The sequence below is a fragment of the Globicephala melas genome, chromosome 4 (genome assembly GCF_963455315.2).
Source record: "Globicephala melas chromosome 4, mGloMel1.2, whole genome shotgun sequence".
NCBI lineage: Eukaryota > Metazoa > Chordata > Mammalia > Artiodactyla > Delphinidae > Globicephala > Globicephala melas.
The window spans coordinates 81,379,753-81,396,299 of record NC_083317.1 but is presented as its reverse complement, the minus strand read 5'-3'; the positions used below and the strand labels follow the sequence as shown (position 1 = coordinate 81,396,299).

Sequence of the window (16,547 nt, the reverse complement as noted above, 5' to 3'; positions counted from 1 at the left end):
TAAGTTTTTATAACAGCTCCCTCTTTGCTATAATCACTTATCTGCTGGCGCTGATCCTGTCCTCACTGGATTGGAAATTTCCTCAAGGACAGGCTTCTTGTTTACTAGTCTCCTGTCCAGCAAGAGGCCAAGCACATAGCAGAAGAGGAGAACATGGAACTCTGGGGTCTGGGAAAAGCACTGCTATTTCTGGCTGTTGTCTGTTTATGAGGCGGACCTTCTGGACCCTACCTGGGAGGGCACAGGCTGTCCTTTTCTCCTTTGCCAGGTACTAAAGGGGAGAGGGAAGACTTCTTTCCCCTCTTTCCTTTAGAGAAGAAACCCAGTGCTCAGCTCAGTCTCGAACAACAAATGTGGATCTTTCTCCCTTTGAAATCCATAAAAGTGTGCCCTGCTTGCAAACAAGCCCAATTTACACAATAACTTAGGAAAGTGATTGGTTTTAAGAAAATAGTTCTTCGTTCCTTAAAAAAAAAAAAAAGAATAACCTCACCGTTCCTTTAGTTTAAAAAAGAAATCAAGCTTCTCTAAAAATACATAATTGACATTTCTCATCCTCTCCACCCAGAACCATTACAGCCAGCTCCTAGCTGGCCTGCCGTCTGTCTTACTTTCCCCTCCTCTCCCATCCTTCCCACACTTAGTGACTTTCTAAAACACAAATATGACTGGTTGCTTCTGCCTTCTTTGAATGACTCCCTGTCACCACATCCAAATTCCCATTCATGACCCTGTTACTGTCCCGTTCCCCATCTCTTTATCTTTAAACCCTCTTGCCCCAGCAACTGCTCTAAACTTTGGGCTCTTACCCTTCCATCCAAAATAATTTGTCACACCTGTAGTCTATATGCGTGCCAGGTCTGAGCCTTCAACATGCTCAGTCCACCTTAAAAACAAGAGTAAACAAAGGCAGTAAGGAACATGATTTTGATTTTAAAAAAATTTTAACTGAAAACAGAATAAGACCTGCAGTCAAGCTATTAATATAGACACACAGGTTCTCTCCCCAAGGCTCTGGGATTCAGGAACTCAGAATTTCCCACTTTCATATTCAAGTAAGTGTGTTCAGTGGAAAAGAGCACGTATTTCAGTCTCTACACATCCAGGAAAAGAATAATATAGCCCAACAGCTATTCTGCTTGGCTGAGGAACTGGCCATTTTGATGGATTCTATATTCTGGTTAATTGGTGACAACGGTATACACATGTAGACTATCAAATCTTAACTACAAACAAAAAAAACTTAACCACAGCTCACCTAAGGCTCTTCAACGTGTAAGTGCCTCAGGGTACTTTTCATGAATATGTTATTATCTTTGTACTGTAGATGCCCAGAGGAAGTGGAAAGCTCTGAGTGAACTTCAGATAAAACTAGATGTCCACTGTTATGAATTTCAAGGACCTGGCAGAAGTTATTGTGTATGGTAGAATCTGTTGCTTAAAATATCTGGGCAATCAGCTGGGGAAGTAAAATCATATTTAATTGTCAAGGAATCTCTTATTTTGAAGAATCACCCCACATCTGTGTGTGTGTGTGTGTGTGTGTGTGTGTGTGTGTGTGTGTGTATGTGTGTGTGTGTGTGTGTGTGTGTGTGTGTGTGTGTGTGTGTGAAACGCCTGTTTGCTTGTGAGGTGGATAATGCCATCGTTTTAATTAACCACAAGTCTGAACTCTAGCCCAGGCACTGACCATGCTGGGGGCCTGAGTAGGGAAGACTTAACATATATTGTGGACTCCCACCTCATAGGATCTCAGATTCCATTTGAAAATTAGGCAAGCTAAGGATCAGAAGATGTCCGGGAAAACTGTGGGCAAGAGAAGCAACAGAGGAAGCAAAAGGATCCTATAAGAGAGTCCTTTGGGGTTCAGTGAGAGATCCTACCCAACTAGGTCCCATCTGTTTCCATAGCAATTTTGAGCTCCATCAGATGACACTGTGGTTTTATTCTTGCAAGGAAATCAAACCACCATGGAATGTACATTATCTAGAGGTAGGTGTGCTAACCGACTCCAAGGGCAGTGGCAGAGCCAAGGCTGAAACCACCAGAGCTCTTGGCCATGCCCACTCCTCTAGTGCTATAATCAGATTCCCCTGCATCCCATGTCCTCATTAGTAAGTGTCTGAGGCACTTTCTCTCTTTCCCATTCCTCATTAGTTCTAAAAGTTCCCCTTAAAACTTCTGGACATTCTGTACAAGGGACATCCTGTGCTAGGACCTAGGGCTAGCAATGAATCAGGGAAGCAGATGAATCACCAGTGATAGCCTCGGCCAATCTTCTATTCAGCACTCAGCTGCCTTTTACAGTAATCCCCTCCCCCACCCGCCTCTCATTCTTTCTCTCCTTTCTCTCACACACATACACACAGAGGACACAGGGCATGACTTAATCAGTGAAACTAACTGTTGTCACTTTGTTACAAAATTATTAAGAACTGCATCTGCCGCTATGGAATCTAAAATAAATGTATTATAACAGTTATTAGAAAACCAAATGCTTTCCACATAAAAACTGTTGAAAAGTGGGGCTTCCCTGGTGGCACAGTGGTTGAGAGTCCGCCTGCCGATGCAGGGGACATGGGCTCGTGCCCCGGTCCAGCTGCGAAGCGGCTGGGCCCATGAGCCGTGGCCGCTGAGCCTGCGCGTCTGGAGCCTGTGCATCTGGAGCCTGTGCTCCGCAATGGGAGAGGCCCGCGTACCGCAAAAAAAAAAAAATGTTGAAAAGTGAAAAAGAGGTTTGGGGTTTTTTATAAGGAGAAAAACATGTGATCAGAGTAAAGTCCTTGTGAATATTAGCAGTGTTATGGGCCAAATCATATAAGGATTAAATCAGATATTATTGTGGTGCCCTGTTGCAAAGGGTTTGAGCCAGGAGAACTGTAGTTATGAACTCAGTAAATTCCCTTGCTCTATAAACTCAGGTCCGCAAAACCATAAACCCCCAAGTGGCCTGAACACACTCATGCTTCATGAGAATTCAGAGACAGGACCTCTTGAAAGTCTACTGCTTGAATATCACAGAAAAGAAATCAGTGAATATGATAAAGCAATAGTCTGAGACTTTGTAACTTACTCATTTACCTCCGAGCCCCTCTCAAAGAGGCCTTGACTTTTTAAGAGGTTGCCAACACAATTCCAGACTTCCCTCTTGAGGAAAACATCAGGAATTCTTAATTGTTCTTGAAAGAGGTAGAAGGAGAAAAGTAATTAGATAATGATGAGATGTTCATGAGAAGACAGGTCAGGCTGCTCCACCTGGGCAAGATGGTGAAGGAGTTTCCCTAGTGGGTCAGGTACAATGAGTACAATTTGCATTAAATGACCATTGAGTTTCATTCCAACTGCAGGATTCTACAAACCCTTTAGAAGGGTTAAAATCATCTCCTGTTAAAAGGAATCAGTATGCTCGACTGTAGGTTGAAACCACCATACACTGTTCTAGTAAAGTAGATAATCACATTCCTCAGATATTCAATATTTTAGCTCTTTAAAAAGGAAGTCAATATCTAAAATTTCTCTTTTTTGATTCGTATTCAGTTTTTAGTGAAGGGGGCTCCTTTTACTGAAGTAGTGGTAAATAGAAATATTTGAACTGAAGGAACACTAAAAAAATCTAAATAATTATTCAGGGAAAATATTTTTCTTTGTCAAACACATCTTCAGTATTTTAAAATAAAGCAAAAAAAAAACCTGACATAGGAAAACCGTGACCAGTCTTACCAAGGTTTGTGTACAATTTCCTACAGATAACACCATCTTTCCCATCTACCATACTACTCGTTAACTCATTTTGTGACAAGAGAGAATGAAATACAGTTTTAGCTCTAGCTTTACCAGAATTTCTCCATGGGCTTCATTGAACACTATTTCTTTCTCATCCTTCAAGTTATTTTATTTGATGAGTTTATTAATGTTTCAGAGAGACACCCAACACATTCATCACACTGTTTCTAGCAGGAAGCTTTCCCCAAGCCACCACTATTATTTACATTAATGGGTGCTAAGCATCCCATTTAAGCCTTACCACTCCCCTATGAAGGAAGGATTGTTATCCTCACTTTCAGATAAGTAAACTGAGGTACTGATGAATCCCCTGTCCAGTCTCACAGCTGGGAGCAATATTTTTGACCGCGGTCTACAAGTTTAAATCTTTGCTCTTAAAATGTCACTCGAATTGTCATGTCAAGTCACCGACAAAATTTACATTTCATGTATATACTTCAGTTCAATGAATTTTGGACAAGATGTACCACCTCAGGCAAATGCTAGGAAAATGAGTCTTAGGAATAGATTTCCAGGTTTTCCCTCTCACTGTCAACCTCATTGTAGACTCTGACCAAAAACATCTCTCCCAGGAAGGGTTATTTTGGAAATTTCACTATAGTGGTTCACCCTTTGCTCCTCAGAAGATTTATTTAATATAAATGCCCTTCAGAGAGGGCAATAAAGGTATTAATTAGTGAACTCCTTCACAGGGTCAGCTGACTCCTGACTCCTGGTTGACAGCTCTCCTGGCCCAGGACTGGGAGCTGTGCCTGCCTGTGAGCCTAATAAGCCTTTGCTCATCATCACTGGCCCCAGTCAGCACTGTGCTGAATCTCATGGGGCAGGATAGAGTTTGAGAACCCTCCCCAAAATATGGGTTGCTGAATGGAGAAGGGTGGGGTGAATCCCAGACAGGAGACAAAGTTCTCAGAAGGAAAGGACATTCAAGTGTGCCTGAGTACAAACAGGCATTTGGATTCAGGAGGGTGGGATCTTGAGAGGTAAGGCTGAGTTTCTGTGAGTGAAAGATCTCAAAGTCAGCTTCCAGCTTTTCAAGATCTGAACCATGTAAGAATTGAAAGCATTTTATTGTGCTGTGATGAAGGTGCCAGTTAACAAAACCAAACTGCGTTTCTCTTCTTTTTTTTAAAATTTATTTATTTATTTTTGGCTGCATTGGGTCTTCGTTGCTGCGCGCAGGCTTTCTCTAGTTGCAGCGAGTGGGGGCTACTCTTCATTGTGGTGCGTGGGCTTCTCATTGTGGTGGTTTCTCTTGTTGCAGAGCCTGGGCTCTAGGCGCATGGGCTTCAGTAGTTGTGGCATGTGGGCTCAGTAGTTGTGGCTCGTGGGCTCTAGAGCGCAGGCTCAGTAGTTGTGGTGCACAGGCTTAGTTGTTCTGCGGCATGTGGGATCTTCCCAGACCAGGGCTCAAACCCGTGTCCCCTGCATTGGCAGGCGGATTCTTAACCACTGCGCCACCAGGGAAGCCGCAAACTGTGTTTCTAATGAAGTGATTACCCGTATAAGGCCCTCAATTCATTATCTGTAATTAAGACTAACCAGGGTAAAAACAAATATTTACACATCATATTTTGAGCCCTGATAAAAACATATATAAACTTGATGCAACACAAGTTACAATTTGAGTACATAAATGTTTTACTTGTGTGGTGCAGGGTAAATACAAAACCATCTTTATAAAGGAAAATGAAGCCACATGCCTCGTCACCAACAACTGTGCCATCCTTTCAGCATCTCTCCAATTCATTTTCAAATAATTGTTTTCTTGAGTTCTCCAAACAGCACTCAACTCTGTCCTTTTCCTTTTTTTTTACTTGTGCCTTTTTCATTTTTTCCCTCCTCAGCTCAAGTAGCATCTGGAATAGAGCAGGTGCTCAGCAATCAGCAAATTCACCAGGAGCATGTGTTGCTGACAGCTGGCTTCTTTTTCCTGGCACACTCCACCCCATATTCTGTGTTCCAACTATAAGAAGAACACGTGATTAGTGAAGACACTGACTGGTCTTCAACCCAGCCAATTTCTTTCACTCCAGTCTATGCTTATCAGCTCAAGGCAACAGGCTGTTGACTGGAAAATGCAGGGGAAGACATTTCCCGACACAGTAGCCACTGCAAACCCTTCCTGTGATTGGATGTAATGACTCATGTGGAGGTGCTGTTTCTTCCCTGAAGACAACAAGTACAATGGCATGCCCTGACATACTGAAGAAACAGTGTCACAATTAACAAAAATTCAAGCCAGAAGCTGTGAGTCCACAATGTCTGGGAATGAGTGATAAACCAACAGCCATTTTACTTCTGAAAAGAAGGAACTACTCCCAGCAGTTATAAAAGACTTTGATCTTATTCATTATAGTCAGGATGATTAAGAAAAATTAAGTTCATCTCTAATATAGCTCTAAATCCCAAGTAAGCAGAGAAAGGGAGGAGAGAACTCCTTCCCCATGCTGTGTAAATCAAATAGCATTCACCATCTCACACAAAAGGAACATCTCACCCACACTGAAGGTTAGGTACTATGAACAATCCGAACTACCCATACCCAAATGTTCTGACTGGAGGTTAAATACTGGACATTTTAGGGCTTCCCTGGTGGCGCAGTGGTTGACAGTCCGCCTGCCGATGCAGGGGACACGGGCTCGTGCCCTGGTCCGGGAAGATCCCACACGCCGCGGAGCGGCTGGGCCCGTGAGCCATGGCCGCTGAGCCTGCACGTCCGGAGCCTGTGCTCCGCAACGGGAGAGGCCATAGCAGTGAGAGGGCCGCGTACCTCAAAAAAAAAAAAAAAAAAAAACTGGACATTTTATCTCATTTGGGAAATAAGATGATTTCTAAGATTAAACCAAAAGCTTTTCCAAATTCATTTAACAGGTGTTCACTAAGCACCTGTTACTAGCCACGCACTTGTTTTAGGTTTTGGGGTAGAGTAGTGAACAAAAGTGTCCGCATGCTGCTTATATTCTAGGGAGTAAACAAACAGAAAAGACAACACTGACCTCAGCAACCCTAAAGCTCTCTAATTAATTTCAATAAAACATGTACTTTACATGTTTAATGCAACATGTACATTTCAATAAAGAATGTACTTTAGAGTTGGTCCCTTGAATCAATTATGTCCTCAAGGAAAAAGGCTATTCCTGCATTTTCTTAGTCATATTTTTAGGTTTTAGCTAGACATGAACCCAATGTCCTTTAACACCTGTTTCTGCACAGTATCCTTAAACTGTAATTGCAGGTAGTAAAGAGCATCACACAAGTCCTTGTTTCCAACCACCGTGGGGAAGTTAAAGCTGAGGCAGGCATTTCTGTGTATAACAGCAGTGGAACACCTGCACTGCCACAAAGGGGAAGCTTTCCTTCCCACCCGGGTCTGCCCCTTAGCACTTAACCCCCTGAGATTTCCTCTGCTACACAAAGGGGGAGCTCTGGAGAAAATAAGAGGACCAGAGGAAAAGTTATTTCTCAAAATTGGGAGAGGAGTCAAGAAAAAACTTCTCAAACACCACCAATAAAAAAATAAAATCACAGCATGCAAAGAAAAACAAATCAGTGAATGTCTTCAATATCTCATAAAGTGCTGATGTAAAAACAAAGGAAGATCGTTAGCTCTTAGAGCTAATGTTACATGATTTGAATACAATGAGACTTTTTAAAACCTAGAATTGCCAACTTTTTTTTTTTGAGCCATGCCACGCAGCTTGTGGGATCTTAGTTCCCAGACCAGGGATTGAACCCGGGCCCTCAGCAGTGAAAGTGCAGAGTCCTAACCAATGGACGGCAAGGGAATTCCCCTTTTTAAATTTATTTTATTTTATTGCCAAATAGCCAACTTTTAAAACAGACGAACTGGGGAAAGATGGCATATAAATTATTCTTATATTTAAAAGGATTCATCATCCTAATGAGGATTCATCTTAAGATATTTTTACATCATTTCTGAAATAAGACAAATTAGTAGGGAGATAACTGCAAATACACAAATTTGATTTATAACCAATTTTGAGAGACTAGACTTTTGCCTAGAGAAATTTTTCTAGTGGTGCCGATCGAAATGCAAGATTCATATCCTTCTCGAACTATGTACATCCTATCCCTACCCCTGCAGCTCAACAGCTCTAACCTGGTGATGTGGACACAGCAGTCACTCAGGAAATCTGAGGAATGAATGAATGTACATGATAGGGTTAAGATCTCTGGCACTTAAAAGTAGAATTCCTCCCAGCTGTTGGTTCACACTCTCTTTTGAGTTCCCTGTCTTACAAAGACAGTAAACAGAGCATCTGTCTCAGTTGGTTCCTGACTTTTCATCACTTCCTCTCAAACCAGTACCATTAGCTGGGTGGGCCCCAGCAGGACCCAATACTGGGAAGTATCTTATATAGGAGTCAACACCTGACGTGAATAAAGGTGAACAACCTACCTGGCTCAGCAGGTGGCCAAGGGAGGTCCTGCTACCACAGCTTCAAATTCCTTTTCCTCTCTCTTCTCCCTTCCCTGGAAGCAGTGCACGGTTGGTTGCCCTCTACTACCAGGACCCTCTTTCCTTTCTTTGTTGGGAGCCAGGTCCTCAGCAGCATGAATGAGGGAGGGAAGAGAGTTCAGTTGGTGGCCTCCCCTTAGCTGTTCGGAGTCCCAGTCTCCTTAGCATTGTGATAAGCTCCTGCACTCTCCTCTCATTTGTCCCTCCCCAAATCCCAGGGGATTATGAGAAAGCGCTCCATAAACTGTAGTGCACCCTACACAGGTAGGCATTAGGGTTATTTTGACAGAAGCACCCTCAAACTCCTTTTCCCAGCGTCGGTCCTGATATGCCCAGGAGAGCTGGTGCCTGGTTTTCCTATGAAATGTGAATGGATTTGACTTCACCGGATGAGTCACAATCAGATAATCAATTAGAAGGCACTGCATGGAGCCAGCACTGAACTGGAAGAGAAGCTACTGAAGTGATAAAGAATCACCTGTGGATTCAGGCTTAAAAGGACCCATTTCAGGATAATTTCACAAGCTAAAATGTACAATTGGCAAACTGATGGATTATTCTTCTCCTTCATTTAAGAGCACCTTGATTATTGTGCCCAAGTGAGAGTACTTTTGTTCCTTGGTGAGAAATACAAAATTTGCAATAGTCAAGCATAGATACTTGTGGCAATGCAAACACTTTTATTTACTAATGTCCATAAGGCCTTGATTTCTTAGAAGAGAACAATGATTTAAGAAAAAATATAAATTTAAATATAGTCCCTGGATTTTCTAACCTAATAATTCTCCCCACCCCTAATAAAACATTTTATCGTTACCAAAGGCCACCACTGTTTCAGCACCACAAGAAGCAGAGTGGGAGATGTGCTGAGCAGGGAGCCAGAGACCACGGTTTGAATGCTGGCTCCACATCAGGCAAAGCTGTCGGGTGGATACTGGGCCAGTCACTTAACCTCCCTGCTTAATGCCTCAGACATGAGGCACTTGAGATAAGATGACAGCCAGTTAGACAAGCTTCTTTCCAAACCCAAGATTCACTCCGTTTTGGCAGCAAAACAAAACTGTCACAAAGAAAAGGTAAGGAGCAGAAAGAAGAGGTGTCTCTCTCCGTGGACCTTAGGCTACAGAGACTGAATTAAAAAAAAAAAAAAATCATCCCAACAAATCTTGCATTTTGTTTGGGTCACAGTTTTTAACAACCCACTAGATAAGTTAGCCAACAGAGTCCATACTATTTTATGATTGAATGGCTTACAATCCAAAAAAAGTGGATTTGTGACTCTATATCACAACCCACCCCTGCAGCCACAATTTATCCCATTTCTTCCCTTTTCTACCTTATTGCAGAAAGCCTTATGTTTACATCTTCACTAGTGCCAGGGTTACTCTTGTACAATCTCTGGTGTCTGGATTTTGAAGGTATAATGTTATTTCCTGAAATTTACTATGAATGGAGTATACGGCACAGCTAAGTAGGAGCTTGTCCATTTCCTACAAGTGTATATAGGTCTTGGCATGGGACTGTGAATAAGGAGACTATAACTGCCTCCAAGGAATTCCACTGATGGCATAAACCACTGTATCAAAGCTTAGGTTTCCACTACATAGAAACAGAGCTCTGGCCCATAATTCAGATGCTGGTTAATTAGTATTGTACTGATATTCTACTTGTTATTGCAACTTTGATGTATACAACTCTGTAAAGCCTACATTCATATTTTTAAAGTAACATGCTTTAGCAGCAGGTGAGAGAAACTTAAGACATGATACAGGGCTTCCCTGGTGGCGCAGTGGTTAAGAATCCGCCTGCCAATGCAGGGGACACGGTTTGAGCCCTGGTCCGGGAAGATCCCACAAGCCGCAGAGTAACAAAGCCCGTGTGCCACAACTACTGAGCCTGCGCTCTAGAGCCCGTGAGCCACAACTACTGAAGCCTGCGTGCCTAGAGCCCGTGCTCCACAACAAGAGAAGCCACCGCAATGAGAAGCCCGCGCACTGCAACGAAGAGTAGCCCCCAATCACTGCAACTAAAGAAAGCCGCGTGCAGCAACGAAGACCCAATGCAGCCAAAAATAAATAAAATACATAAATTTATATATATATAAAAAAGACATGACACATTTATTGGAAAAGCAGCAGTGTTAGCTTGATTAAATGCATACACCACTAGATAACTGTCCAAGGCCCTTTCCAACTCCAATGGTCTAGGCAACAGGTGAGTAAGAGAGACTTCAAAGGCAAGGGGGACAGGCGGGGTGGGACTGTGGTGAGACATCAGGATGAAAAGTGTTTATACTACATGGAGCTCTTCCTAGTGAATTTTATATAGTGATTCTGCAGATCTCAGCAAAACTGGACACGTATCTATCACTCAACTGGCTTCTTTAAAACAAATTAACTTTTTAGAAATAAGTACTACATATTCTTTGCACAAAGTTCAAAAGGTACCAAAGCAGAAAAAACATAGCAGAAAAATTTGCCCTCTGTTATCTATCCTTCAGGACTCCAGTCCTGATGCCAGTTTTTAAAAATCTTTCCAGAGTATTCTGCACAAAAGCATATACGTATATAGTTGACCCTTGAACAGCATGGGGTTAAGAGTACTTACCCACGCCCCCCGTGCAGCTGAAAATCTGCTTATAACTTTTGATTCCCCCCCGAACTTAACTACTATAGCCTACCGTTGACCAGAAGCCTTACTAATAACATAAACACATATTTTGTATGTATATGTATATCTACATATATTTTATGCATTCATGACATACCTTTTTCTTAATCTTTTTGGTATTTCTAGGCTACATGGTTCATCTGTGAGGTTTTTTTTTAAACTGTCCTAAATCTCCCCAAAATTTCCAATATATTTATTGAAAAAAACCCATGTATAGGTGGACCCATGCAGTTCAAACCCATCCTGTTCAAGGGTCGACTGTGTATTCTTTCCCCCCCCCCAAAAAAATGTTAGTGCTCTGTATATGCTTTTTTCACTTGGAGATTGTGTCATAGCCATACACAGAGCTGTATTATTCTTTTTGACAACATTCAACTTTATGAATATACCATAATTTATTTAACTGGTCTCCTACTGATGGACATACGTTTCTAACCTTTTGCTATGTCCAAAAAACCAAAAATGTTGTAGCAAGTAACTTGTCTATCTACCTAATTTTACACCTGTGAGTGTATCTTGGAAGATAAGCTCCTAGACGTGGAATCACTGAGTCAGAAGGCTGTGCATTTGTAACGTCAACGTACAAATGCAACACTGTTTCTCCACACATGAAAACGCAGCTCTCCAATTTTTGATTTCTGCCCATTCATAGGTGAAAACTACTATCTTTTTTTGCATTTTAACTATGAATGAAGCTGATTGTTTTTCATATGCTAAAGAACCTACCCACCTCACCCACTCTGGGAAACTCCACAGAATGCTTCCCTGCTCTTCTTTGTGTTCTGGCAGGTGATTCCTGATCTGATTAACTTCATTCACTTCATTTATTCAACAAACCCTCACTGAGTATTGCGGGACACCAGAGAGACAGGTGAAAAGCCTGGTCCCCACCATGAGGAGCTCACAGTCTGGCAGGAAGATAGCCAGTGCACCCTGCATGCAGTGTTGCTGTGAGACAGGCCTGCACCACGCTGGAGGGTGCCTGGGGGGTGCCGAGTGGCTGAGCAGACAGGAGGAGAACCTGGCAAGGCCTCCAGGGAAGGTGATGCCTCAGCTGAGTCTGAGCAGTACGAGGCAGAGTGAGCCAGGAGGGCAAAGGTGAAGTAGAGAGTGCAGAGGGGTTTAGAGGGCCTTTCAGATCAAGGGAATGAGGTGTACAAAGGCAGGGCAGCAAGGGCACTTGGTTTGAGAGGAGCAGAGCACGCTTCCAGGGACCACGAAGGTGATAAACCTTTCACCAAGACTCAGAAACTGGGAGACAACGTAAACACAGCCATCAGCATTAACTTTCTTTTCAGAAGCTGTTTTCTTCTTAACTGACTCCCTTCCTCAGAGAAGACAGCCTTGTGGCCCTGAGAATTTAGGTGCAAGTATAATTCTATAGCTGTGTGCACCTCACTACTGGGGCAGTCTACTGATAATTCCTCACTTCCCTTTGACATGGGGCTGCCAGGTACACTTAACCAACAAATTAAGTGCCTCCAGATGAAAATTAAAGCATCTTGCCAACTACCATTATAATACCCTTCTGTTCCCAGCACGTATTCACCACACCTCTTGAGAGTGTAACAAACAGATCCATTAAAAATATTAAGGGACGGGCTTCCCTGGTGGCGCAGTGGTTGAGAGTCCGCCTGCCGATGCAGGGGACACGGGTTCGTGCCCTGGTCCAGGAGAATCCCACATGCCGCAGAGCGGCTGGGCCCGTGAGCCATGGCCGCTGGGCCTACGCGTCTGGAGCCTGTGCTCCGCAACGGGAGAGGCCACGACAGTGAGAGGCCCGCGTACCGCAAAAAAAAAAAAAAAAAAAATTAAGGGACCTCCCTGGTGGCGCAGTGGTTAAGAATCCGCCTGCCAATGCAGGCGACACGGGTTCGAGCCCTGGTCCGGGAAGATCCCACATGCCGTGGAGCAACTAAGCCCGTGCGCCACAACTACTGAGCCTGCACTCTAGAGCCCGCGCGCCACAACTACTGAAGCCTGCGTGCCTAGAGCCCATGCTCCGCAACAAGAGAAGCCACTGCAATGAGAAGCCCTCGCACCGCAACAAAGAGTAGGAGCCCCTGCTCGCCGCAACAAGAGAAAGCCCGCGTGCAGCAACAAAGACCCAATGAAGCCCAAAATAAATAAATGTATTAAACAAAAATTAAGCGTGCTTTAGGTCAGTGGAAGGTATGATTAAATACCACCACTGATTTTTTTAAATGAATGCACTAGAACTGTTATTTTTTTAATCCACATGAATAATGCCTCCATCAAAGCTATGCCCTTAGAAGAGTATTTTCTTATTCTAATAATGATTCCTCTGCCCAATATATGTTTTGAATTCTTTTATTAATATTTTCTACAGCATCTATCCAAGAAACATTGATTTAACTGATGTGCCTTTGGTCTGTAGTGCAATCTTACAAATATGCTGTGTTGAGTAAGAATCTCCCTCTTTTTCTTCCTTTTCCTCTTTCTATATTTAACAGGAAACAAAACTCAGAGGCCTCTCCTCTGCCTCTTCTAGCAGCAAAGAGCACAGCTCTCTGGGGAGTAGGCTGCCTTAGTTTGAATGCCAGGACTGCTGGGTTGGCCACCATACTACGTTACCAACCCATCCTCATAAGGGGTTCACCTCCCACGTTCCTTTTGGGGTGGTGGTGGAGAGGTGAAGTGCAGGGAGAATATCGCCCCTGGCTGCTCAAGCTCCCTGACCTGGTTAGGGAGAGGGTATTTACTCAGGGTCATGGTGGTGCATGAGGAAGCCAACCCCATCAGTGCTGGTTGATCATCAGAATGCGGACAAGGGGACATTCTTCATTTCCAGGTCATGTCTGGTTAAGATCAGGTGCCAGGATCAATATTTCACCTTAACTGAGGGGCAGCTGCCCAGACGGGCAAGGTCAGTGCCCCTGCGGCCCTTAGCTAGTGCCTTCTTCATAGCCATTTATCACAACCCACTGTTTACATTTCTGCAGCCCAGCCAGACTCTGCCCCACCACTGTGATTTGTTCATCCCACCATCCAGCACTTTTCTTTTCAAGGGATGATTATACACAAGTGAACAGACAGCAGGCGTGGTTGCCCTTTAAGCTCATGTAATCGGGCCTCTCATTTCAATTCACTTTGGTCAGCCCAGGTCATCTGAATGTAAAAGGGCCCCTCTGTCTCTGACCAAGATCCTTGCAGCCCTTTGATGGCCATGGAGCTCTAAGAGGGAGCTCATTCCCTGAGCGCTTGAGACCCCAGTCTACTGGGAGGTCGTGGGCAGAAAGTCAGACTAGGCACCAGGACTGCTGGGCGTGGGGCCACCACCCAGATATGTGACTGGGCTATTTGTGGCAGGTTATTTCATTTCTCTGGGGCCAGATGGTCTCTTTCTACAATCCTCCTTAGTGTCGAGAGTTCTCCAGCCCTGCCTGCTCTCTTCCCTCAAGGACAGTAAAGATGCCTCTTCCTCCCATAGAAATGTGTATAAGAACTAAGTTGTCCAGGCAAAAAAACCTTTAAAGGAAGAATTTCTGTGCTGTGAGTGGTTTACTGTGAGAATAGGACTCAAGAGAAGTCTTAGAAATCTTTACTCAATGACACAGATGGATAGACAGACTTTAATCTGTGAGCCAAGAAAAATGGTTTGTAAAGGCTAGAAGAAAAGAACCCCATGGCTAAGAACTTGTAAAAACATCTATAACAAACAAGAGTTCTAAGGGAAAGACTATGAATCAGCAGGATCACAGGAGGTGGAGAGTGAGCTTTGAAACGGCAGAGAACTAACCAGCTAAAGGGCAAATGGTGCAGAATGCCACTGCAGGAGGTGACACACAGGAATCCAAGCAAGCAGCACCTGGAGTCAACAGAGGACAAGTAGACACATTTTCATCACAGGCCTGTGCTGGTGGGGACAGCCTAGCCTACCATACCAGTATTTTCCGGATGGGAAGCGGGTACCACTGAGATTCCTTAGTTTATAAAGCCAAAAATTCCATTCTTGGGAGGGAGAGGAGAGAAGGAAATGAGAATGAACAGGAATGACATTTTCCATTCCCTTCATGGACAGTTTTGCACAAGCTGCAAATGCAAAGGGGGGAGATGTAGACAGAGGCCCACCACCACGGTCTCTGCCATCCAGGGAACTCAGTCCAAAAAGGCGAGGAAGACAGGTCAACAAAACCCACCACCCAAGGTACTGCCAATGATAAACCTGGTGCAGACTTCACCATTACAAAGCAATTTTACACACGTCATCTCACCTAATTCTCACACTGGTCAGTGGACCAGAAGGGAATTTAAGTAACTTGCCCAAGGTCTCTCAGCTGTGATGCAATAGGACCAATTACAGAAATCTCATAGATACTATTGTAAGAGCTGTAAGAGAGATTCTGAATTCACAGGGGTTCCGGGAACAATAATGCCCATGCGAGGGACAGGCACTGTGCTGGGTGCTTTACCAACACCAACTCCAGTGCCTAAAACAAGCCCCACACTGGTGCCCAGCAGGGCCCAGAAAGCCAATACCTGACTCCTACTTGCTCCATGAATGAAGCTGGGACAAGTACTGTTCGTACTTTGCAGCTGGGGAGTCTAAGGTGAAGCCAGGAATGTGAACACAGGTCTGTTTGATGCCCAAGTCACTAATCCTGTCCTTCTAGGGGTTTTTAGGTGTCACATGAGACATGGAGTTCCATGTAATGTCTGCAGGAGGTGAGTAAATACAGCAATAAAAACAATGCACCACATTGCATTTATTTTCTAATATTTCTTTTTGTATCAAGGAAAATCTCTCAGTCTGAGGCTGGAAGTCTTTAACACCTCTCCAATACTAATCCTCCTCCCTCTAAAAATAAAAAAATGTTGGGCTTCCCTGGTGGCGCAGTGGTTGAGAGTCCGCCTGCCGATGCAGGGGACGCGGGTTCGTGCCCCAGTCCGGGAAGATCCCACATGCCGCGGAGCGGCTGGTCCCTTGAGCCATGGCTGCTGGGCCTGTGCGTCCGGAGCCTGTGCTCCGCAACAGGAGAGGCCACAGCAGTGAGAGGCCCAAGTACCGCAAAAAAAAAAAAAAAAAGTTAGGCTCAGAACCTTAACAAGCAACGGTAGCTAGAACTTAATAACAACACATTGTTTTCAGTATATTTCATTTTTATGGTTACTTTCTATTTATTGCAAATAGTACTGGTTTTTCAATTATATAAATAATATAAAGTTTCTTTTAAAAGTAAACTTAGGTTAAGTTTTTTAAAGGGGGACCACTTCAAAAGACAACATTAAGTAGTTAATGTTGTTAAGTAGTTAAGTAGTAGGGCAGGTGTAGAGATAACGGCAGAAAACATGAAAGCAGTACACAGATGGCTGAAATTTGGGAAATGCTGCTCTATGTCATACTGGCCCTCATAACACAAGTGCTTCTGCCCATTTTGAATCAGTGTTCCTTTGTGGGTCGAGCAAACAGGACAAGTATGTTCTCTGGAACCCTTAACTCTGAGGCTGCAGGATTCCCAGCTGGGCACGTCCCAGACAGGATCTCTTGCACGAGCTACGCTAATGAACATCACATATTCAAGCTGGCACACAGTTTTATGAACAAGTGTCAGGAGTAGATATTAACAGATGTTTGACTAGGGCAGGGGTC

The 16,547-nt window shown here is 43.8% G+C and overlaps 1 protein-coding gene and 1 pseudogene across 5 annotated transcripts in view; one reads left to right on the top strand and one right to left on the bottom strand.

Annotated features, from left to right (window-relative positions):
• IGF2BP2 (insulin like growth factor 2 mRNA binding protein 2) overlaps positions 1 to 16,547 on the bottom strand; it is a 159,584-nt gene that overhangs the window by 47,189 nt on the left and 95,848 nt on the right. The window lies entirely within an intron of this gene.
• LOC132597224 (putative uncharacterized protein IGF2BP2-AS1) lies at positions 10,420 to 13,795 on the top strand (annotated as a pseudogene).